General features: G+C 42.5%; 1 long non-coding RNA gene across 1 annotated transcript in view; it reads right to left on the bottom strand.

Annotated features, from left to right (window-relative positions):
* Nucleotides 1–26,660, bottom strand: part of LOC103103347 (uncharacterized) — a 308,316-nt gene that overhangs the window by 30,224 nt on the left and 251,432 nt on the right. The window contains exon 33 of the long non-coding RNA XR_008914376.1: nt 21,631–21,773. This is a non-coding gene — a long non-coding RNA (uncharacterized LOC103103347). The remainder of the gene's footprint in view (nt 1–21,630; nt 21,774–26,660) is intronic.

Below are 26,660 nucleotides of genomic sequence, written 5' to 3'. Positions count from 1 at the left end.
TCTGTGGATTCTCTCTCTCTCTCTCTCTCTCTCTCTCTCTCTCTCTCTCTCTCTATCACTCCATACCTCCCTTCTGCCCTCCCTCCCTCTCTCACAAATCACTATCTGCATAGAAAAAAATGATAGACACAGACAGACATAGAGAGGACAGAAAGACAGAGAATGAGAGAAGCAAATACATACATACATATATACATACATACATACATACATACATACATACATACATACATACATACATAGAGATTACCAGAAGGGACTGGCTGGAAGACAGATAGAGAGATACACATACAGACAGGTACATAGATCCATAGACAGCACAAAGACACACACAGAAAATATAGATATATTGATAGACAGACAGCACGCAGGTAGACAGATATAAAAACAGAGAGAGAGAGAGAGACAGAGACAGAGAGAGAGAGAGAGAGAGAGAGAGAGAGAGAGAGAGAGAGAGAGAGAGAGAGAGAGAGAGAGAGAGACCAAGCAAGGAACAGACATGGATGGAAGGACAATCACAAAGAAAGAATTACATATATAGACAGACAGATAAATAGATAGACAGAGAGAGCGTCAATACGGAATCTAGGAACCCCAAACTTGTAGCATAGTAATATCAGATGTACACCAAGGTTAGGACTAGCTTCTAAATTGAAGTCTCAATGTTTGTACTTGTTTCTTGTTTCTATGAGAATCCACCCAGAAGGGAAACTCAGGCTAGCAGGTTCAATCTGAGTAATGGAGCCTCAAGTGAATGCCAATTCTACTTGAATGGGACTAAGAAGATGCTAAGTACCCTCTTTGTTTTAGGTAGTCTGCCCTGTGGAATCAGAGATCTTTTCCCAAGTAAATCCCCACCTCATCAGGGACCATCTTTTAGTATCCAATGTCTGCAGCCCTTTCCCTTAGTCTCTCTCCTCAAGTTGTGACTCTCTTCCCAACCTTCATTGGATGCTGTCAGTAGAGTTTGAACACTCCCATTTTCTTTGTAGCTAGAGCAAAGTCAATCATCTTTCCCTGCCCATGGATTTCCCCAAATGTTAGAGAAGTTCCCCAAATTCTTTTGTTCTTTGGAACTGTCCAGTCTGGTGGTGTTACCTTTCCCACAGGTCAGTGTCCACATCAACAAGAGTTCAGTCCTGGGACTCTGTGTACCCTTGTGGCGACCACCTCTGTCTAGAGCTCTATTGTCACACTGATCCCCTTTTCCTTGACTAAAGAGTGAGTTCTGTGACTATTTAATAGTTTTGTGTTTTTATAAGTCAACATTAGTTAGATACATAGAGAGATACATAAATGGATACATAAAAGCACACAAAGAGATATACAGCCAGACCTGACTGATTGGCAGAGATACAGACAAACTCTTTAGATACACAGACAGGCATGTAGATCGTTATATAGACGACAGAGAGAAACACTAAGACATTAATAGATAGATAGATAGATAGATAGATAGATAGAGAGAGAGAGAGAGACAGGCAGACAGAGAGAGAGAGAGAGAAATAGATAGATAGATAGATATCGTATATACATCCATAAAAACATGGACACATATAGTTAGGTGGGACATGCAGACAGAAGGACAGTCTGATAGAACACAGAAAGGCCAGTAGATAGACAAAGTGAGAAAGAATCTAGTCCATCTGTCTGTGTCCATATCTTAGTCCTTCTGTATCTCTGTCGATCCACATATCTGTGTCTCTTAGTCTGTTTTTCTCTCATTCTCTCTATATATCATCTATTCATCTACCTGTATCTATCTATCTGTATTGCTATCAGTCTATACCTGTCTGCCTGTCTATCCATCTGCCTGACTTTCTGTGTCTGTCACTTCATCCCATCTTCCCTCGATCTGTCCTTCCATCTACCTGTCTCTGTCTGTCCCTTTGTTTCATTCTCCAATATTTTCATGTTCTATTGATCTTTCAATATCTCTGACTATCTCTCATTGTGTCTGTGTGTGTTTCTATGACTTCTTTCTATCTTCCTATCTATTTATCTCTCTTTCTGTCTGTCTGCCTGCCGGTCTATCTCTCTGTCTGTGTCTGACTATGTGTCTCTCTATGTGCTATCTCTATATCCATCTATCTGCCCTCCTACCTATCTCACTACCCATCTGCCAGTCGGCCTGCCTATCGGTCTTTCTATCTGTCTGTCTCTATCCCTCTGGATTCTCACGGGATCAGGGAACAAGTACAAACTTTGGGGTCTCCAACTTACAAGCTCCTCCGGAAATCCAGGCTACACCAGATACGTCTAGGCCACAAGTTTGGGGTTTCTTGATTTCAGGTTGACAATAGGAACACCGGGAAGGCCATTGACCTTTGACATTCCTTCAGAGAGGGGAATGGCGAAATTGTTGTGAGAGCAAAAGTCTGTTCTAATATTTTAACTTTGTCTTTGCAAGATAGGATTCATAGTGATGTCAATCAAGAGAACATCTTGCTTTCCATTAATTTTTACAGCTGTTTAACAAATAACCATATAAACAACAGACAATGAATCACATGAGATTTTACTAGTCTGTGTTATAATTTTCATCACGTGTCAAACTGTAAGCAATTCTGTTTCCTGTAAAAAACCATTCTGTGCCTGGAGTAACGGCCACCATTGGCAAATACAGCTCCTGCTTTTCCTGATTGAATGAAGTAAATGTATTGACAGCATCAGCAATAAGGTGTGTCAACGTGCAATCTAGAAACCCCAAACTTGGGGCCTAGTGGGATCTGGTGAAGCCTAAGATTCCAGGAGGAACTTGTAGGTTGGAGACCCCAAAGACTGTACTTGTTCCCGGTTCCCATGGGAATCCACCCTGAAGGGAATCCCAGGTGAGCAGTTTCAGACTGAGTGGGCAACCCTTAGGTGAATGACAATCCTAGTTATGTACTCTCCCCTATTGTATGAAGAGACCCTTTCCCAAGAAGATCCATAGCTGGCAGGGACCATTCTTCAGTATCCACTGTAAGCATCCCCCTCTCTTAGACCCTTGCCTTTGGCTAGGATTCCTTTCCTAAGTTTGATTGCATCCTGTCAGGGATTTCCCTTGTAGCTACAGCATTGTCACTCATCTTTCCCTGCTCCTGGATTTCCCCCAAGTAGTAGAGGGGTTCCCCAAATTCTTTTGTTCCTCAGAGTTTTCTTCTAGCCTGGTGGCCCTCCCAGGGATAACATTCCCATAGTCCAGGGTTTATGGCCTGTAAAAGTTTTGGCGCCAGACTCTGAGAAAAGAATAGAATATGTGATTTATCCCTATCCTGATTCAAGACTTGGGTTTTTGGACTATTTGAGAGTTCTGTGTTATTTCCATGTTAAAAAATAGCAAACCAGCCAGGAGACCCAACTTATGGCTGCCTAAACCTGCAGCCAGTTTGACCACCAGATGTGAGGTACACACAAGAACCCATCGAGTACAGTCAGGAATCAGCTGGGAGGGTTCGGTTAGTTAAGTCAAACTCTCGGCAAAGGAACCTCTCTTTAATCAGGAACCAAGTGGACAATCGCATTTCCATGCATACCCCAGCCTATATCCCAGAGGAACTGCTGCCAAGTTCATGTTCGCACCTAGACATAGTTATATATATATATATATATATATATATATATATATATATATATATATATATATATATATATATATATATATATATGATATATGACGGACCAGGTACCTGGGAATGTTGGAAAGAGAGTGGAACATCAATCAAATCTGGTTCCAAGATAAGTCGGCAAAAATGCAGCCCGGTTCAACCTGACCACACGCTCCCCCATTGACTAACTTTTTTTCTCACAGAGTATTGGTATCTGTGTATGTGAGTGAAGCAGTATTTCTAGTAGAAGGAAGAGCGACAATAGTATAGGTGACAAGCGTGAATGGTTGGCTGAAAGCGTTGAATAGGAAGCTTCAGTTGGAGTGTGAGAGCCAGAGCTTTCTCTAGAGGGTCTGAGTAACTCCTTTAAGGCTATTAAAATAGAGAAATTTTCCTCATGAATTGAAATGTCAGGGCTTAAAGTCTAAAGAGTTATCCAATTTAGTTTATGAAAGAGCTTCCTCTAGAAGCTGAAGAATGTAAGTTCTCGGTATCATCTCAAGGCTCTCAGGGGTTGGGCTATGCTGAAGGTCTAAGGGATGTCCTCTGAATGCAGGTGATAGAAAAGTTAGCAAATAATGCCTTTCAAGTTGGGTTACAACAGTTCATTCCTCTGAAAAGCTAGAGAGGAGGGGAGGAGCTGGCCATCTGCGCAGGGGATTATGGAGCAGAAAGCCAAAGGAGGTCCGGAAATTCTTGACTTTACTGTCCAATCTTTACTTCCCAAGTTTTGCTAGGACTAATGTGTGAAATTGTTTATGTCAAGTGCACTGAATTTTGAGTATTGTCAATAAGATGCATTTTCTTCGAGGTATTAACTTGGTTATTTGAGTGAAGTCATTTCACATTTTTTGTCAAGCTGGTATTTGTTTTCAAAGAGTTAGTGTTGATTTTTTCAGATTACCGTATTTGTGTGTGTGTGTGTGTGATTTCTGGAGTAAAGAAAGTTCATTTGAGGATGGGCAACTATGTACCTGATGGGTCTTTCAATTGTTGTCAAAGGACAGGAAATACGGGGGAAAGGTTTTGCTTTCAATGTTAAGGAAACACTGAACATTTTTTAATTGAGCCACTAAATTCCTCTCTAGGAGCAGCTTCAGCCATAGGCCAAATTGCTTTGAGGCAAGGGGAAAAGAAAGACAAATTGGCAGCCCAAAGGAAATTAGAGTAAAAAATGCAAAGGAGAAGGGAATCTTAGAGGTGTTCCTTGTTAGAGGTAATTTTGAACCTTTTACTTAGTAACCCTACGTTTTGTTTGGAGAGAACGTATTATGGGTTTGAGTTTTTGAAGAAGGAAAAGAATTATCAACTATAACCTGATTTGGGGCATCTTGAAGGTCAATTTTTGAGTGCAACCATTCCAATAGATAAGTTTTTGTTTGAAAAGACCAGAGAATACCGAGAACTAATTTTCCTTTTGAAGTGGAGAGAACTGATGGTTTTGTTCACATAATTTCTGATGATCATTGGCACATGACTGCTAATAGAGAAAGGAATTCCCCACCTGGGAAACTCCTAAGATATTTCTAGGAACGCCCTGGATGTTACTCCCCCCAAATTCCCAGTTCTGGCGAGGGGCTGAAGAGATGAAACCCTATGAAACAGAAGATTCACCTCAAGACGTTTATTAGGAGCCAAAAACATGGACCAGATTTTCCTGCAGCCCAGAATCGGAAGTAATGCTCAAGGAGACATCTTTAGGAGAAATCCAAAGGAGACCCCACGATAAGGAATCCAGAGAAGGATTGTGTCCTGTCATTTTCATTAATTTGAGAAACATTTCTACAGCAGAGGGAAAACTGGCTATTTGATTTCCCCTGAGAATTCTATTTACCTGGAGCCAAGGCTCTTTAACTAGAGAACCTAGAAAGGACAGAGTTAGTCCCAGACTGAGTTGAAGAAGGAAAGTTGAAAACACGAGCACTTTACGTTGTTAAGAGGATGGAAAGGAACATCTGTTCATTGGAGAAGTTGCAGCAAAGATTCCAGAGTGCTGGGTTGTCTCAAAGTCGAATCAGAAGACGTTAGGAAAGAAATCATGAAGCCTAGAAAGAATTGGTAGTAAGAAAGATAAACTTAGCATGGTGAGAGAGAATTGCAATCTATAGGTGAATTCTATGGGACGATCATGGGGAAAAGAAATGCTATGGAGGAAAATGGGTTAGGATACAGTCACAAGGGCCAATGGAAGGACTGAGGATTGGCTCAGATAAGTGTCTATCAAGCTCTACAGCTCACTGCTGATCATTACCAACTTATACCTGACATTCTTTTTCCAAATTAGGGAGCTTTTCTAACACATTTTAAGTTATTTGTCACCTTTATCTTGTTAAAACAAATATTCTGTCATCCTATGATGAAATCCTCAGAGAGGCAAGACTTAGAATATGGGGATTAATTTAGCAATCATTTTGATCTACAGACTTGCATGATTATATTTTTTCAGGAGTTAAAGGGGAATGAAAGCAGTTTTGCAATCCCTTGCTTCCCAACCTCCCCAAAGTTAGGATGATAGGGGGTGTGTGTGTGTGTGTGTGCGTGTGTGTGTGTGTGTGTGTGTGTGTATCTCATTTTTAATCTGGAGACATTTTGAGCTAAGTTCAATTTTGAAACTTTTATATTTGAATTTCAAATTAGATTTGAAGGTGAAATTATGGGTAAAGACTCGGGTTCTTTTGACTATTTGAAATTTCACCATTATTTCCAATTTATTTCTGAAAGAACAACTAAAAAAAAGTCTACCTTTCTGTCTATCTGTCATTATATCTAACTGTATCTCTATATATCTGTCTGTGTCTATCTATTTATGTAGGTATGTATGTGAGTATATATGTATGTATGTATGTATGTATTTCATTCTATCTCTGTGTCTCTCTATATGTCTGCCTGTATATGTCTATCGATCTATGAACTTGTCCATTTATCATTCTGCATATCTGTGACTTTCTCTCTCTCCCTCCCTCTCTTTCTGTCTCTCTAACAAAAAGCTATCTATCTGCATAGAGAAAAAACGGGCAGACACAGACATACATAGAGATGGACCAAAAGACAGAGAATGAGAGAAGCAAATACATACATATATACATAGAGATAACCAGAAGGGACTGGCTGGCAGACAGATGGATAGATGCACATATAGACAGGCAGATAGATACATAGACAGCAGAAAGAGATACACAGAAAATATAGATATATTGATAGACAGACAGCACACAGATAGAAAGATATAAAGAGAGAGAGAGAGAGAGACACTTAGGAAGGAACAGACATAGACGGAAGGACAATCACAAAGAAAAATTACATATATAGACAGACACATAGATATATAGAAAGATAAAGTATCAACATGGAATCTAGAAACCCCAAACTTGTAGCTTAGTAAGATCAAATGTACCCCAAGGTTAGGACTGGCTTCTAAATTGAAGACTCAAAGTTTGTACTTGTTTCTTGTTTCTGTGAGAATCCACCCAGAAGGGAACCTCAGGGTAGCAGGTTCAGACTGAGTAATGGAGTCTCAAGTGAATGCCAATTCAACTTGAATGGGAGTAAGCAGATGCTCAGGACCCTCTTTGTTTTAGATAGTCTCCCCTGTTGGATCAGAGATCTTGTCCCAAATAAATCCCCACCTGATCAGGGACCATCCTTTAGTATCCAGATTCAGACTGAGTGGGGGACCCTAAGGTGAATGACAATCCTAGTTAGGTATTTTCCCCTTCTGTATCAAGAGACCTTTTCCCAAGAAGATCCACACCAGGCAGCTACCATTTCTCAATATTCATAGTAAGCAGCCACCTCTCTTAGACCCTAGCCTTTGGCTAGGATTACTTTCCTAAGCTGCATCCTGTATCCTGTCAGTGATTTCCTTTGTAGCTACAGCATTGTCACTCATCTTACCCTGTTCCTGGATTTCCCCAAAATGGTAGAGAGGCTCCCCAGATTCTTTTGTTCCTTGGAGTTGTCACCTAGCCTGGTGGCCATCCCAGGGATAACATCCCCAAATTCCAGGGTTTTTGCCCTGTAAAATTTGTGGCGCCAGACTCTGAGTAAAGAATACAATATGCAATTTATCCCTATCCTGATTCAAGACTTGGTTTTCAGACTATTTGAGAGTTCTGTGTTATTTCCAAGCTAACAAATGGCGAGCCAGCCTGGATGCCCAAGTTTTGGCTGCCTAATCCTCTAGCCAGTTTGACCATCAGATATGAGGCACACACAAGAATCCATTGAGTTCAGTCAGGAATCAGCTGGGTGGTTTTGGTTATGTAAGCCAAACTCTCGGCAAAGTAACCTCTATTTAATCAGTAACCAACTAGGCAATTACATTTGTGTGCATGCCCCAGCCTATACCCCAGTGGGACTGCTGACAAATTCATGTTCACATCGGGACATAGTTATATATGTGCTATATGATGGAACAGATACCTGAGAATATTAGAAAGAGTGTGGAACATCAATCAAAACTGTTTCCAAAGTGCTTTGGCCAAAATGGAGCTCAGTTCAACCTGACCAGAAGCTCCACCATTGACTAAGTTTTGTGTGTGACTGAGTGTTGGTACCTGTGTAGGTGAGTAAAATAGTATTTCTAGTAGAAGGAAGAGCGAGGAGAGTATAGGTGACATGCATGTATGTTTGGCTGAAAGCTTTGAATGGGAAGCTTGAGTTGGAGTGTGAGAGCCAGAGTGTTCACTACTGCATCTGAGTAACGGCTTTAAGGCTGCTATGATAGAGAAAGTTTCCGCATGAATTTAAACGTCAGGGCTTAGGGTCTAAAGAGTTATCAAATTTGATGTATGAAAGAGCTTCTCAAGGAAGCTGAAGAACTTGAGTTCTCCGTTTCTTCTCAATGTTCCGTGCGGTTTGGGCTATACCGTATGTCTAATGGATTTCTTCTACATGCAGGTGATAGAAACATTAGCAAATAATGTCTATCAAGATGTATTACAACAGTTCATTCCTCTGAAAATCTAGAGACAAGGGCAGGAGCTGGTCATCTGTACTGGGGATTATAGAGCAGAAGACCAAAGGAAGACCAGAAATTCATGAATTTAAAGTCTAATCTTTTCTTCCGAAATATTGGTAGGACTAATGTGTGAAATCGTGTATATCAAGTGCAGTGAATATTGATTATTGCCAATAAGAAGCATTTTCATCGAGGTATTAACATGTTTATTTGTATGCAGTCATTTCACATTTTTATCAAGCTGGTATTTGTTTTCAAAGAGTTAGGGTTAATTTTTTCAGATTACCGTGTATGTGTGTGTGTATGTGTGTGTGTGTGTGTGTGTCTAAAACTTTTAAATTTGAATTTCAATATTGTTTTAAAGGTGAAATTGTGGTTAAAGACTTGGGTTTTTATGACTAATTGATAGCTCGGCATTATTTCCAAGTTAACGGGTTCAAGGATGTTACTTTTGAAAGAACAATTATAGAGAAATTCACAGTTTGAAAGATTCCGGCACTAGGAAGAGGATCCTCCATTTTACCTAGCACATTTGAAAAATTTAATGGCCAAGACCGATACGGTGAATAGAACGTTGCAATTTGCATTCTTGCTATTGGGTTTAGACGAATATCAGTACTGGGAACCCTTTTTGTCATTTGAGTAAGCAGTACCTCTGCCAATCCCGAACAACTAATAGGTGGCTCTGCCTGGTGTTTCAAAGTTTGAATCTATCCAATAATGGTGTCACTCTGATGTAAGATATCAATGAGAATGTGTCTCCTCTTGAAAATGGAGGCTACACAGATTGGCTAACATGACAGCAAGGGAATATAATGAATGCTTGAGGGGATGAGGCAAAGTCCCGATGTGAAGGCATTGTTGCTGGAGTGGTGAATTGATCCAACCATTCTGGAGGGCAATTTGGAACTCTGGCCAGAGGGCGCTACAAGACGGTCTGCCTTTTGATCCAGCCATAGCACTGCAGGGTTTCTACCACATACCCATAATAAGGAAAAAGGCTTGACCAAGAATATTGATAGCTGCTCTGTTTAGAGTGGCCAAAAATTGGAAAAGGAGGGGATGCCCTTCCATTAGGGAATGGCTAAACAAACTGTAGTATCTCTTGGTGCTGAAATAGTATAGACCTCAAAGGAATAATTAACCAGAGGAATTCGACGGGAACTGGAAAGACCTCCAGGAATGGATGCAGTGAGAGGAGCAGAACCAGGAGAACATTGTACATAGAGATGGATGCACTGTGGTACAATGGAATGGAATGGAATGGACTTCTTCATTAGTGTCAATGCAATCATCCTAAACCACCCGGCAGAATCTATGAGAAAGAACACTATCCACATTCACGAGGAAAACTTTGGGAGTAGAAACACCCAAGAAAAACAACTCCTAGATTACAAGGGTCCAGGGGGTTAGGGTTGGTGATATAGACTCTAAATGAACATCCTAGTGCAACCATCAAGAACATGGAAAGAGGTTCTCATCAAGGACACATGTCATACCCAGTGGAATTCCCCTAGAATACAGGAAGGGTGGGAGCAGGGGGAGGATGGAACGAATATGATTCTTGTCACCGAGGAAGAATAAGGTGCTAAATTGACTAAAAAAATGTATGAAAAGCAATAAGATAAGAATTGCTGAATAAAGAAAAAAATAAAGGCTGGATAGAAAAGTTTGAGAATGATCAATTCTCCAGACTTAGTTTCTGGTCTCCAGCTGTTTCAAGATTTTGGATTTCTTCCTTGACCTCAGGCGTCAGTTTTCTTCCTGAGGAGACTACATCACTTCATTGAATGGCACCCAGGATGATTGTTGTGGGGTTCATAGATGCACCCCTGGAGCTCGGAGTTATATCATCGTAAGAATGCAAGACTCTGAAGCATGGCTTCAAAAGAAAAGGGGACATTTTATTGATTTGAAAGTCATGTTGACTGTGGTCAGGAGGCAGCCAAGGTGGGAGAGCTTGCGTGCAAAATCTGCTCCTTGGGAGGACAGCAACACAGCATGCCTCCATGCTGCGGTTTAGCTATCATTTGACAGCAGTGAAGGAAGGACCCAGAAACAAGGGGTTTGGGGAGGAGGTTTGTCCCAGGCCATGGGGCTGGTTCTTGGCATCTGCAGCATTAAAGAAGGGGTGTTTCTCTTTGGCATCTCATTCAAAGGGGCAAGAAGAGTGAGTAGAAGCAGTGAAAGGTGGGGGCTGCAGCTGAGGAACAGCTCAAATGCAACAGCCACTCACCTCACTGGCCAAAGTGGAGGTCTGGAACGCCCCCTCCAATCTTGAACCAAATACATCTTCTGAGCCATCTGAACACCACAGGGGCACCATCACATGCTTTGCTTGCCAGCAACCAAGTATTCCGATTTCCTAGGGTGGACATTTGAGATGGAGAATGGGAAAGATCGATTGACTGATAAATTAGATAGAGGGACAGACCAATGGACAGACAGACTGACAGACACTGGAGATCGGTTGATAAAAAGATACATACATAGATAGGTACATACATACATACCTATATAGAGATAGATACCCAGAGAGGACTGATGGGCAGACAGATAGACAGACTGAAAGGTACATAGACAGGAAGGCAGTAATACAGAATAACAGATAAAGGAAGCTCTCTGTCTGTCTGTCCCCTTGTCCATCTCTCAGTCTACATGGATATAGAGCTAGAGAAAGCTTTGCTCTTCTTAGGTTGTGGCCTGAGGAACTTCATCCCCCAGCATGCTCCAGGGGGCTCTCCCATATCTTTCCTGGTTGGGATTGGTCTTGAATTGCACTAATCCTAGGCTGGGTGAGGAATGATGCTCCCTACTTTACTGTGCTTGATTGCTAATGAGATGGACCAATTCTGGGCTAAGGAGGGACCATGGGCATTGTCCCACCCCCACCACAGGATTGGTCCAATTTTGGACCAATCTCAAGCCAGGACTCAAAAGGGTCGGATTCCTGGGGCACAATGGAGCTTGTAGTTCCCCAGGCTGTCACAACACTTGAAAACCTACAAAAGAAACACAGACAGGCTGACAGATGTATCAACCAGTAGGAGAATAGACAGAATAACAGATCAAATAATCTGTCTGTTGGTCCTTCTGTCTGTCTAGCTGTCCATGTCTCCATCTAAATAGATTCATATAGAGAGATCATATGGGTTTTCAATGGTTATAGCCTACAGGACTACATCTCCCAGCATGCTCCAGTGGTCCCTACCTCTTATTTCCTGTGAAGGATTAGTCTTGAATTTGACCAATCCTCTGTTGGGTAAGAGATGATGCCCATTTTTCTTTCATGGGATTGGTCTTGATATGGACCAATCCCATGCAAAGGAGGGACTATAAACATCATCCATCCCCGAACACAGGATTGGTCCAATGCAAGACCAATCCCAAGCCAGGACTCAAAAGGGAAGGATTCCTGAGGCATAATGGGAGTTGTAGTTCCCCAGGATGTCACACCACTTTAAAACACACCAAGAACATACACAAAGACTGATCCAAGCACAAACAAGCAGGCAGATAGATACATAGACTAAACCCACAGATACACAAAGAGAAAGATAGACAGACAGACAGACAGACAGACAGACAGACAGATAGATAGATAGATAGATAGATAGATAGATAGATAGATAGATAGATAGATAGATTCGAATATACATCCATAAACACATGGACACATAGATACAGCCAGATGGAACTTATAGACAGAAGGACAGGCTGATAGACTCACAGACAGGCAGGCAGATAGACAAAATGTCAGAGAAACTAGCCCATCTCTTAGTCCTTCTGTATGTCTGTCGATCCATGTGTCTATGTCTGTCAGTCTGGATCTAGTGGCATCTATCTATCTGTATTGCTATCTGTCTATCCCTGTCTGTGTATGTATCCATTTGCCAGAATTTCTGTGTCTCTCTCAGTCTGTCTGTCTCTGCAAGCAATTCTGCTTCCTGCAAAAGAACCATACTGTGCCTGCATTAATAGGCCACCATTGGCAAATACAGCTCCTGCTTTTCCTGATTGAATGCAGTGAATGTACTCACAGCATTAGCAATAAAGTGTGTCAACATGGAATCGAGAAACCCCAAACTTGTGACCTAGTGGGATCTGGTGAAGCCCAGGTTTCAGGAGGAGCTTGTAGGTTGGAGACCTCAAAGATTGTACTTGTTCCCTGTTGCCAAGGGACTCCACACTGAAGGGAATCCCAGGCGAACAGTTTCAGACTGAGTGGGGGACTGTCATGTGAATGACAGTCCTAGTTAAGTAGTCTCCCCTATCTCTTCAAGAGTCCCTTTCACAAGAATATCCACACCTGGCAGGGACCATTCTTCAGTATCCACTGTAAGCATCCCCCTCTCTTAGACCCTAGCCTTTGGCTAGGATTCCTTTCCTAAGCTTGATTTTATCCTGTCAGGGATTTCCTTTGTAGCTACAGCATTGTCACTCATCCTACCCTGTTCCTGGATTTCCCCAAAATGGTAGAGAGGGTCCCCAAATTCTTTTGTTCCTTGGAGTTGTCACGTAGCCTAGTGGCCATCCCAGGGATAACATCCCTAGAGTCCAGGGTTTATGGCCTGTAAAAGTTGTGTGGCCACCCTCTGAGTAAAGAATACAATGTGGGATTTAGCCCTATCCTGATTCAAGACATGGTTTTTCAGAGTATTTGAGAGATCTGTGGTATTTCCAAGTTAAGAAATACCGAGCCAGTTAGGATGCCCGAGTTATGGCTGCCTGAACCTCCAGTTACTTTGACCACTAGATGTGAGGTAAATAAAAGAACCCATTGAGTTCAGTCAGGAATCAGTTGGGTGGGTTTGGTAAGGTCAGCCAAACTCTCGGCAAAGGAACCTCTCTTTTTTCAGGAACCAAATGGTCAATTGCATTGAGAGAGAGAGAGAGAGAGAGAGAGAGAGAGAGAGAGAGAGAGAGAGAGAGAGAGAGAGAGAGACACCAAGCAAGGAAAAGACATGGATGGAGGGACAATCACAGAGAAAGAATTACATATATAGAAAGAAAGATAGATAAACAGATAGAGTGTCAACATGGAATATAGAAACCCTAAACATGTAGCATACTAAGATAGGATTAACTCCAAAGTTAGGACTAGCTTCTAAAGTGAAGACTCAAAGTTTGTACTTGCTCCTTGTCCACCCAGAAGGGAACCTCAGGTTAGCAGATACAGACTAAATAATGGAGCCTCAAGTGAATGCCAATTCTACTTGAATGGGACTAAGGAGATGCTCAGGACCCTCTTTGTTTTAGGTGGTCTCCCCTGTGGTATCAGAGATCTTTTCCCAAGTAAATCCCCACATTATCAGGGACCATCATTTAGTCTCCACTGTCAGCAGCCCTTTCCCTTAGACCCTCTCCTCAAGCTGTGATTCTTTTCCCACGCTTCATTGAATACTCTCAGTAGAGTTTGAACACTCCCATTTTCCTTGTAGCTAGAGCAAAGTCATTCATCTTTCCCTGCCCCCAGATTTCCCCCAAATGGTAGAGAAGTTCCCCAAATTCTTTTCTTCTTTGGAACTGTCCAGTCTGGTGCTGTTGCCTTTCCCAGGCGTCAGTGTCCAGAGCAACCAGAGATCAATCCTCAGACTCTGTGTAGCCTTTTGGCACCCAGCTCTGTCTAGAGCTCTACTGTCATACTGTCCCCCTTTTCCTTGACTAAAGAGTCATTTCTCTGACTATTTAATAGTTTTGTGTTTTTACAAGTCAACAGAAGTTCGATAGATATATATATAGAGAAACATAAATACAAGGAGTTTGGTTAGGAGGTTTGCCTCAGGCTATGGGGCTGGTTCTTGGCATTTGCAGCATTAAAGAAGGGGTGTTTCTCTTTGGCCATCTCATTCAAAGGGGCAAGAAGAGTGAGTAGAAGTAGTGAAAGGTGGGGGCTACAGCTGAGGAACAGCTCAACTATCCACAGTTTATGCAGTATCCTCACTAGATTGCATGGGATCTCAATGGCGGCTAACATTCTTTATCCTTTTGCCTCACTTTGTTTCATAGCCTGCCCAAGGAAATGCGATTCTTGTTTAGTAAATGCTCCTTGTTGGGAAACGTCAGGACAACAAGTTAAGATCCCTGTAAGTAAGGTGCAGTGCTTAGCCTCTGAGATCTTGATTCCTTGCTTTCCTATTCAAGACTTTCATCAACTCATGGAAGAGACTGAAAAGAAGGGTTTGGACCCATCATCCCGTCTGCCACAGCCACTCACCTCACTGGGCAAAGTGGAGGTCTGCCACTCCCCCTCCAATCTTGAACCAAATACATCTTCTGAGCCATCTGAACCCAACTGGGGCACCATCACATGCTTTGCTTGCCTGCAAACACTTATCCTGATTTTCTAGAGTGGACACCTGAGAAGTAGAATGGGAAAGGTGGAGTGACTTATAAATTAGATAGAGGGATAGACCAATGGACAGACAGATTGACAGACACTTGAGATCGATTGATAAAAAGATACATACATAGATAGGTACATACTTACATACCTATGTAGAGATAGAGACCCAGAGAGGAGTGATGGGCAGATAGACACATTGACTGACAGATCCATAGATAGGAAGGCACTAAGACAGAAAAGCAGAAAAACGAAAGTCTCTGTCTTTCAGTCCTCCTGTCTTTCTGTCCCCTTGTCCATCACTCAGTCTACATGGATATAGAGCTAGATATAGCTTTGCTCTTCTTAGATTGTGGCCTGAGGAACTGCATTTCCCAGTGTGCTCCAGGGGTCCCTCCCCCATTTTCCTGGTTGGGATTGGTCTTGAATTGGACTAATCCTAGGCTGGGGGACGAATGATGCTCCCTACTTTACTGTGCTGATTGCTAAAGAGATGGACCAATTCTGGGCTAAGGAGGGGCCATGGGTATTGTCCCTCCCCCACAAAGGGATTGGTCAAATTCAGGACCAATTCCAAGCCAGGACTTAAAAGGTACAGATTCCTGGGGCACAATGGGGCTTGTAGTTCCCGAGGCTGTCACTACACTTGAAAACCCACAAAAGAAACACAGACAGGCTGACAGACGTACCAACCACTAGGCGATTAGACAGAATAACATATCAAATAATCTGTGTGTCAGTTCTTCTGTCTGTCTAGCTGTCCATGTCTCTGTCTACATAGAGAGATCCAGTGGGTGTTCAGTGGTTGTGGCCTACAGGACTATATCTCCCAGCATGCTCCAGGGTTCCCTCCTTCTTATTTCCCATGAAGAATTGGTCTTGAATTTGACCAATCCTCTGCTGGGCAGGAGATGATGCCCATTTTCCTTTCATAGGATTGGTCTTGATATGGACCAATCCCATGCTAAGGAGGGACCATAGACATAGTCCATCCCCCAACACAGGATTGGTCCAATACAAGACCAATCAGAAGCCAGGACTCAAAGGGATGTGACCACTAGGTCTCATTGGGAGTTGTAGTTCCCCAGGATGTCACAACACTTTAAAACACACAAATGACATACACACAGTGTGATCCATGCCAAAACAAGCAGGAAGAGAGATACATAAACTACACCAACAGGAATACAAAGACATAGATAGATCGATAGATATATAAGTAGAAAGACAGACAGATCGACAGACATATAGATAGACAGATACATAGAGAGACAGAGAGACAGATAGAGACAGACAGATAGACAGATACAAAAATCAGGATATTTAGACAAACAGATGCACATCCAGTGAGACAGACTTGTAGATACACAGAAAGGAAGGCAGATAGACAGAATGACAGAGAAACTAATCTGTCTGTCAGTCTTTCTGTTCATTTGTGTATCTGTCTGTCGCTCTGTCCTGTCTTTTCGTCCATCAATCTGTCTCTGTCTGGTAGTCTTTTTCTCTTTCCTTCTATTCATATCAACCTAGTGATCTTTTTGTCTATCTCTCTCTTTTTGAATCTGTCCACCCAAGTCTATCTCTCTAGATATTTGACTGTTTATGTCTATGTATCGATCTGCTTGACTCTCTCTGTCTCTCTATGTGTGTCTAACCCTCTGTGTTGCTATCCATCATTCTCTCTGTCTATTAATATATCGATACCTCAGTCTACCTTTCTGTCTAAATGTCATTATATCTAACTCTATCTCTACATCACTGTTTGTGTGTCTGTCTATCTATTTATCTATTCATCTATCAATCAATCAATCAATCTATCTATCTATCTCATTCCATCTGTGTGTCTCTGTATATCTCTATCACTCTATCAACCTGTCCATTTATCATTCTGCATATTTGTTGCTTTTCCTCTCTCTGTCTGTCTCTCTGTTTCTCTCTCTTTCTCTCTCTCTCTCTCTCTATTCCTCTCTCACAAATAGCTATCTATTTCTGTAGAGAAAAAACTGACAGACACACAGAAAAATAGATGCACAGAAGAGAAGAACTAAGAGAAGCAAATAGATACATACATACATAGTAACATACATAGAGATAACCAGAAGGGACTGGCTGGCAGACAGATGGATAGATACACATACAGACAGGCAGATAGATACAGAGACAGCAGAAAGAGATACACAGAAAATATAGATATATTGATAGACAGACAGCACACAGGTAGACATATATAAAGAGAGAGAGACAGAGAGAGAGTGAGAGAGAGAGAGAGACAGAGAGAGAGACAGAGACAGACAGAGAGAGACAGAGAGACAGAGAGAGACCGAACAAGGAACATATATATACAGACACATAGATAGACAGAGTATCAACATGGAATATAGAAACCTCAAACTTGTAGCAGAGTAAGATCAGATGTAGCCTAAATTTAGGACTAGCTTCTAAATTGAAGACTCAAAGTTTGTACTTGCTCCTTGTTTCTGTGAGAATCCACGAAGAAGGAAACCATAGCCTAGCAGTTTCAGATTAAATAATGGAGCCACAAGTGAATGCCAATTCTACTTGATTGGGACAAAGCAGATGCTTAGGACCCTCTTTGTTTTAGGTGGTCTCCCCTGTGGGACCAGAGAGATCTTTTCCAAAGTAAATCCCCACCTGATCAGGAATCATCTTTAGTCTCCACTGTCAGCAGCCCTTTCCCTTAGATCCTCTCCTCAAGCTGTGATTCTTTCCCCAAGCTTCAGAGGATGTTGTCAGTGGAGTTTGAACACTCCCATTTTCTTTGTAGCTAGAGCAAAGTCAATCATCTTTCCCTGCCCTTGGGTTTCCCCAAAATGGTGGAGAGGTTCCCCAAATTCTTTTCTTCTTTAAACTGTCCAATCTGGTGCTATTGCCTTTCGCAGGGGTCAGTGTCCAGAGCCACCAGAGTTCAATCCTGGGACTCTGTGGAGCCTTGCGGCTCCTACCTCTGTCTAGCACTCTACAGTAACATTGACCCCCATTTCCTTGACTAAAGAGTGAGTTCTCTGACTATTTAGTAGTTTTGTGTTTGTACAAGTCAGCAGTAGTTAGATACATAGAGAGATACACAGATGCATAGATACATAAATAGACACATAAGAGCACACAAAGACACCCTTGTCCATCTCTCAGTCTACATGGATATAGAGTTAGAGATAGTTTTGCTCTTCTTAGGTTGTGGCCTGAGGGACTGCATCCCCCACTGTGCTCCACTGGTTCCTCCCCCATGTTTCCTGATTTGGATTGGTCTTGAATTGGACCAATCCTAGGCTGGGTGAGGAATGATGCTCCCTACCTTACTGTGCTTGATTGCAAATAAGATGGACCAATTCTGGGCTAAGGAGGGACCATTGGCATTTCCCGCCCCCACCATGGGATTGGTCCAATTTTGGACCAATCTCAAGACAGGACTCAAAAGGGTCGGATTCCTGGGGCACAATGGGGCTTGTAGTTCCCCAGCCTTTCAGAATACTTGAAAACCCACAAAAGAAACCCAGACAGGCTGACAGATGTACCAACCAGTAGGCGAATAGACAGAATGACAGATCCAATAATCTGTCTGTCTGTCCTTCTGTCTGTCTAGCTGTCCATCTCTCCATCTAAATAGATTCATAGAGAGAGATCAGGTGGGTTTTCAATGGTTGTGGCCTACGGGACTACACCTCCCAGTGTGCTAGAGTGGTCCCTTGGTCTTGAATTTGACCAATCCTCTGCTGGACAAGAGATGATGCCCATTTTTCTTTCATGGGATTGTTCTTGATATGGACCAATCCCATGCAAAGGAGGGACCATAGACATAGTCTATCCCCCAACACAGGATTAGTCCAATGCAAGACCAATCCCAAGCCAGGACTCAAAAGGGACAGATTCCTGGGGTACAAAAAGAGTTGTAGTTCCCCAGGATGTCACACCACTAGAAAACACACCAAGAACATGCACAGAGACTGATCCATGCACAAACCAGCAGGCAGATAGATACATAGACTACATCCACAGATACACATAGACAAAGATAGACAGATAGACAGATAGACAGACAGGCAGATAGACAGATAGGTAGATAGATAGATAGATAGATAGATAGATAGATAGATAGATAGATAGATTCGAATATACATCCATAAACACATGGACACATAGATATAGCCAGGTGGGATTTGTAGACAGAAGGACAAGCTGATAGACACACAGACAGGCAGGCAGATAGACAAAATGACAGAGAAACTATTTCATCTGTCAGTCTTTCTGTATGTCTGTAGATCCATCTGTCTGTGTCTGTCAGTCTGTTTTTCCCTAATTCTGTCTATACATCAATGTATTGATCTAGCTGCATCTATCTATCTGTATTGCTATCTGTCTATCCCTTGTCTCCATCTGCATGACTTTACGGGTCTCTCTCAGTCTGTCTGTCTCTGAAAGCAATTCTGTTTCCTTCAAAAAGAAACTATACTTTGCCTGCATTAATAGGCCACTATTGGCAAATACAGCTCCTGCTTTTCCTCATTGAATGCAGTGAATGTATTCACAGCATCAGCAATAAAGTGTGTCAACATGGAATCGAGAAACCCCAAACTTGTGACCTAGTGGGATCTGGTGAAGCCCAGGTTTCAGGAGGAGCTTGTAGGTTGGAGACCTCAAAGATTGTACTTGTTCCCTGTTGCCATGGGAATCCATCCTGAAGGGAATCCCAGGTGTGTAGTTTCAGACTGAGGGGGGACTGTCATGTGAATGACAATCCTAGTTAAGTAGTCTCCCCTATCTCTTCAAGAGTCCCTTTCACAAGAATATCCACACCTGGCAAGGACCATTGTTCAGTATCCACTGTAAGCATCCCCCTCTCTTAGACCCTAGCCTTTGGCTAGGATTCCTTTCCTAAGCTTGATTTTATCCTGTCAGGGATTTCCTTTGTAGCTACAGCATTGTCATTCATCTTACCCTGTTCCTGGATTTCCCCAAAATGGTAGAGAGGGTCCCCAAATTCTTTTGTTCCTTGGAGTTGTCACGTAGCCTAGTGGCCCACCCAGGGATAACATCCCCAGAGTCCAGGGTTTATGGCCTGTAAAAGTTGTGTTGCCACCCTCTGAGTAAAGAATACAATGTGGGATTTAGCCCTATCCTGATTCAAGACATGGTTTTTCAGAGTATTTGAGAGATCTGTGGTATTTCCAAGTTAAGAAATACCGAGCCAGTTAGGATGCCCGAGTTATGGCTGCCTGAACCTCCAGTTACTTTGACCACTAGATGTGAGGTAAATAAAAGAACCCATTGAGTTCAGTCAGGAATCAGTTGGGTGGGTTTGGTAAGGTCAGCCAAACTCTCGGCAAAGGAACCTCTCTTTTTTCAGGAACCAAATGGTCAATTGCATTGAGAGAGAGAGAGAGAGAGAGAGAGAGAGAGAGAGAGAGAGAGAGAGAGAGAGAGAGAGAGAGAGAGAGAGAGAGAGAGAGACACCAAGCAAGGAAAAGACATGGACGGAGGGACAATCACAGAGAAAGAATTACATATATAGAAAGAAAGATAGATAAACAGATAGAGTGTCAACATGGAATATAGAAACCCTAAACATGTAGCATACTAAGATAGGATTAACTCCAAAGGTAGGACTAGCTTCTAAAGTGAAGACTCAAAGTTTGTACTTGCTCCTTGTCCACCCAGAAGGGAACCTCAGGTTAGCAGATACAGACTAAATAATGGAGCCTCAAGTGAATGCCAATTCTACTTGAATGGGACTAAGGAGATGCTCAGGACCCTCTTTGTTTTAGGTGGTCTCCCCTGGGGTATCAGAGATCTTTTCCCAAGTAAATCCCCACATTATCAGGGACCATCATTTAGTCTCCACTGTCAGCAGCCCTTTCCCTTAGACCCTCTCCTCAAGCTGTAATTCTTTTCCCACGCTTCATTGAATACTCTCAGTAGAGTTTGAACACTCCCATTTTCCTTGTAGCTAGAGCAAAGTCATTCATCTTTCCCTGCCCCCAGATTTCCCCCAAATGGGAGAGAAGTTCCCCAAATTCTTTTCTTCTTTGGAACTGTCCAGTCTGGTGCTGTTGCCTTTCCCAGGCGTCAGTGTCCAGAGCAACCAGAGATCAATCCTCAGACTCTGTGTAGCCTTTTGGCACCCAGTTCTGTCTAGAGCTCTACTGTCATACTGTCCCCCTTTTCCTTGACTAAAGAGTCATTTCTCTGACTATTTAATAGTTTTGTGTTTTTACAAGTCAACAGAAGTTCGATAGATATATATATAGAGAAACATAAATACAAGGAGTTTGGTTAGGAGGTTTGCCTCAGGCTATGGGGCTGGTTCTTGGCATTTGCAGCATTAAAGAAGGGGTGTTTCTCTTTGGCCATCTCATTCAAAGGGGCAAGAAGAGTGAGTAGAAGTAGTGAAAGGTGGGGGCTACAGCTGAGGAACAGCTCAACTATCCACAGTTTATGCAGTATCCTCACTAGATTGCATGGGATCTCAATGGCGGCTAACATTCTTTATCCTTTTGCCTCACTTTGTTTCATAGCCTGCCCAAGGAAATGCCATTCTTGTTTAGTAAATGCTCCTTGTTGGGAAAAGTCAGGACAACAGGTTAAGATTCCTGTAAGTAATGCGCAGAGCATAGCCTCTGAGCTATTGATTCCTTGCTTTCATATTCAAGACTTACATCACCTCATGGAAGAGTCTGAGAAAAAGGTTTGGACCCATCATCCAGTCTGCCACAGACACTCACCTCACTGGCCAAAGTAGAGGTCTGCCACTCCCCCTCCAATCTTGAACCAAATACATCTTCTGATCAATCCTGAACACCACAGGGGTACCATCATATGCTTTGCTTGCCTACAACCAGGTATTCCTATTTTCTAGGTTGGACACCTGAGAAGGAGAATGGGAAAGATTGACTGATTGATGAGATAAATAGATGGATACACCAATGGACAGACAGATTGACAGACACTGTAGATCGATCGATAAACAGATACATACATAGACATGAACATACATACATACCTATATAGATATAGATACCCAGAGAGGACTGATGGGCAGACAGATAGATAGACTGGCAGATACATAGACAGGAAGGCAGTAAGACAGAAGAATAGATAAACGATGCTCTCTGTCTTTCAGTTGTCTTGTCTGTTGGTCCAATTGTCCATCTGTCATTCTACATGGATATGTAGCTAGAGATAGGGTGGCTTTTCTTGTGTTTTGGCCTGAGGAATTGTATCTCTCAGTGTGTTCCATGCATTCCTCCTACTTCCCTGTTTGTGATTGGTCTTGATATAGACCAATCTTGGGCTAAAGACGGGCCATGGGCATCTTGCATCACTCAAATTGCAATTGGTCGAATTTGGGACCAATTCCAAGCCAGGACTCAAAGAGGAGGTTCTCCTGGGGCACCCTGGGTTTTGTAGTTCTGAAGGCGGTCATAATCCAGGAAAATCCCAAAAAGTGAGACAGGTAGATTGATCGATACACCTATCAGCAGGCAGATAGACAGAATAACACATCAACAAATCTGTCTGTCAGACCTTCTGTCTGTCTAGTTGTCCATCTCTCCCTCTACATAGATCCATAGAGAGATATAGTGTGGCTTTTCCAGTGTTTCGGCCTAGGGTACTACATGCCCCAGCGTTCTCCAAGGGTCACTGCCTCTTATTTCCCTGTAGGGAGTGTTCTTTAATTTGTCAAATCCTATGCTGGGCAAGGGATGATGGCCATAATTTCCTTTCATGGGATTGGTTTTAAAATGGACAAATCCCGTGCTAAGGAGGGACCATGAGCATGTTCTACAGGCCGGCTAAACCTTGTGAGGGTAGCCAGCGGGTCGTAGACCCCTGGTGAACTAAGCCTTTGCTCACCCAGCATGTGAAGACTGCTTCGGACAAACAGATGGAAGAAACCAATAAGAAGGTTCAACGGCTGAGAGGGCGATACAGCAAAGTACTGTGGAATGCTTAGGGCGTGTTAAAGCACAAAAGACAACACGGCCATCCAAACCAGCTGAGGAAATCTCCAGGTGTAATGATTTTTCGTGCCACTGTACCCAGGCTTCCAACACCAAGAGAGTGGGACTATCTCTGTGTATCGACTTTTTCCACTTAAATTTCCTTCATGCACAAGTGTTTTTGTGCACACTCATCTACATCACAGATGAAAGCACACAAAGACAATTGTCATCCTTGGTTACCCAGAGATGACTACTAATCCAGTGCTAAGGAGGGACCATGAGTATGTTCCCTTACCCAACACGGGATTGGTCCAACTCAGGACCAATCCCAAATGAGGACTCAAAGGCGTGGGACCCCTGAGGCACACTGGGGATTGTAGTTCCCCAGGCTGTCACAACACTTAAAAACCCACAGAAGACATACACAGACTGATCCATGCACAAACAGGCAGGCAGAAAGATACATCGACAACACCGACAGAAACACAAAGAGAAAGAAGGGAGGGGGGGCAGAGAGAGAGAGAGAGAGAGAGAGAGAGAGAGAGAGAGAGAGAGAGAGAGAGAGAGAGAGAGAGAGAGAGAGATACACAAAAATATGGATAATTAGATAGATAGACACTTGCATATTGAGTGAGACAGAAAGTCCTGTAGATACACAAAAAGGAAGGCAGATAAATAGAATGACAGAGAAACTAATCTGTGTGTCAGTCTGTTCATGTGTCCATCTGTCTGTTCAGCTGTCCTATCTTTTTGTCCATCAGTCTGTCTGTGTCTGGAAGTCTGGTTCTCTTTCCTTCTCTTCATATCAACTTAGAGATCTTTCTGTCTATCCATCTTTTTTTGAATCTGTCTACCCAAGTCTATCTCTCTAGATATTTGTCTGTTTCTTTCTGTGTATCGATCTGCTTGACTTTCTCTGTCTCTCTATCTGTTTATGACCCTCTGTCTCACTATCTGTCATCTCTCTGTCTATTAATGTATGGATACCTCAGTCTACCTTTCTGTCGATCTGCCATTATTTCTAACTGTGTCTCTATAAATTTCTCTGTGTCTGTCTGTCTGTCTACCTATCTATCTATTTCATTCTATCTGTGTGTCTCTCAATATGTCTATCGGTCTATGGATCTATCAACTTCCATTTATAATTCTGTATATTTATGGCTTTCTCGCTTTCTCTCTCTCTCTCTCTCTCTCTCTCTCTCTCTCTCTCTCTCACACACACACACACACACACAGCTATCGATCTATATGTGTAGAGAAAAAAAACTGACAGACACAAACTTACAGATAGAGGGTCAGAAAGGCAGAAACTAAGGTAAACAAACGAATCCATACATGCCTACATAAATACATAGAGATAACCAGATGGGATTGGCTGACAGACAGATATATACATAGACAGCACAGAGAGACACAGAAAATATAGATATAATGACAGACAGCACACAGATAAATATAAAAACAGAGAGAGAGAAAGAGAGACAGAGGGAGACTGAGCAAGGAAGAGATGTAGAAGGAAGGACAATCACACAGAAAGAATTACATATACATATATATGTATAGATAGACAGATAGATAGATAGATAGATTCGAATATACATCCAGAAACACATGGACACATAGATATAGCAAGATGGGATTTGCAGACAGAAGGACAGGCTGATAGACACATAGACAGGCAGGCCGATAGACAAAATGACAGAGAAACTAGTCCATCTATCAGTCTTTCTGTACGCCTGTCGATCCATCTTTCTGTGTCTCTATATATCTGTCTGTGTCAGGCTGTCTATCTATCTATCTCATTCTATCTGTGTCTCTCTATGTGTCTGCCTGTATATTGTATATGTCTATCGGTCTATCGAATTATCAACTTGTCCATTTATCATTCTGAATATGTGTGGCTTTCTCTCTTTCTCTCCCCTCTCTCTCTCTCTCTCTCTCTCTCTCTCTCTCTCTCTGTCTTTCACACATACACACACACATACGCACAAATAGCTATCTATCTGTGTAGAGAAAAAAACTGACAGACACAGACAGACAGATAGATGGACAGAAAGACAGACTGAGAGAAACACATCGATACATACATACATACATACATACATACATACATACAAACATACATAGTAACATACATAGAGATAACCAGAAGGGACTGGCTGGCAGACAGATGGATAGATACACATACAGACAGGCAGATAGATACATAGACATCACAAGGAGATACACAGAAAATATAGATATATTGATAGACAGCACACAGATAGACATATATAAAGAGAGAGAGAGACAGACAGAGAGAGAGAGAGAGAGAGAGAGAGAGAGAGAGAGAGAGAGAGAGAGAGAGAGAGACGAGAGAGAGAGAGAGGGGAGAGGGAGAGAGAGGAGAGAGACGGAGAGAGAGAGAGAGAGAGAGAGAGAGAGAGAGAGAGAGAGAGAGAGAGAGAGAGAGAGAGAGAGAGAGAGAGAGAGAGAGAGAGAGAGAGAGAGAGAGAGAGAGAGAGAGAGAGAGAGCAGAGAGAGAGACCATGCTCCAGGGGTCTCTCCCCCTAATTTCCGGTGAGGGAGTGGTCTTGAATTGGAACATTCCTCTGCTGGTCAAAGGATGATGCCCATTTTCTTTCAGGGGATTGGTCTTGAAATAGACCAATCCCATGCTAAGGAGGGACCATGGACATTGGCCCTCCCCCAACCCGGGATTGGTCCATTGCCAGACCAATTCCAATCTAGGACTCAAAGGGGTAGGACGCCTTGGGCACACTGGGTATTGTAGTTCCCCAGGATATCTATCTGTCTTTCTGTTTGTCTGTATCTATCTGTCTTTCTGTTTGTCTGTATCTATCTCTCTGGATTTTCACGGGATCAGGGAACAAGTACAAACTTTGGGGTCTTTAAAACACACAAAAGACATACACATAGATTGATCCATGCACAAACAGGCAGGCAGATAGATACATAGACTACACCGACAGGAACACAAAGAGATAGATAGATAGATAGATAGATAGATAGATAGATAGATAGATAGATAGATAGATAGATAGACAGACAGACAGACAGATAGGTACATATATCCATAAACACAAAGACATATAGATATTGCCAGATGGGTCTTGCAGATAGAAGGACAGGTTAATAGACACACAGACAGACAGGCAGATAGACAAAATGAAAGAGAAACTAGTCCATCTGTCAGTCTTTCAGTAAGTCTGTCGATCCGTCTGTGTCTGTCAGTCCGTTTTTCTCTCATTCTGTCTATATAGCAATCTAACTGTATCTGTCTGTCTATATTGCTATCAGTCCATCCCTGTCTGTATGTCTATCCATCTGCCTGACTTTCTGTGTCTCTCTCAGTCTGTCTGTCTCTCCATTCCATCTTCCCTGTCGTCCTTCCATCTATCTGTCTCTGTCTGTCCCTTTGTTTCATTCTACGATATTCTCATGTTCTATTAATCTTTCAATGTCTCTGACTATCTCTCAATCTGTCTGTCGGCCTGTCTGTCTATCTCTCTGTGTCTGACTATGTGTCTATGTGCTTCTCTATATCTGTCTATCTTCCCTCCTACCTATCTGAGTACCCATCTGCCAGTCGGCCTGCCTATCTGTCTTTCTGTTTGTCTGTATCTATCTCTCTGGATTTTCACGGGATCAGGGAACAAGTACAAACTTTGGGGTCTCCAACCTACAAGCTCCTCCTGAAACCTGGGCTTCACCAGATCCCTCTAGGTCACAAGTTTGGGGTTTCTTGATTCCAGGTTGACAATAGGAAAACCGGGAAGACCATTTATCTTTGACGTACTCTCAGAGAG

Source organism: Monodelphis domestica, chromosome X (genome assembly GCF_027887165.1).
Source record: "Monodelphis domestica isolate mMonDom1 chromosome X, mMonDom1.pri, whole genome shotgun sequence".
Classification (NCBI taxonomy): Eukaryota; Metazoa; Chordata; class Mammalia; order Didelphimorphia; family Didelphidae; genus Monodelphis; species Monodelphis domestica.
The sequence above is the reverse complement of the archived record's forward strand: the minus strand, read 5'-3'. Positions and strand labels throughout refer to the sequence as shown.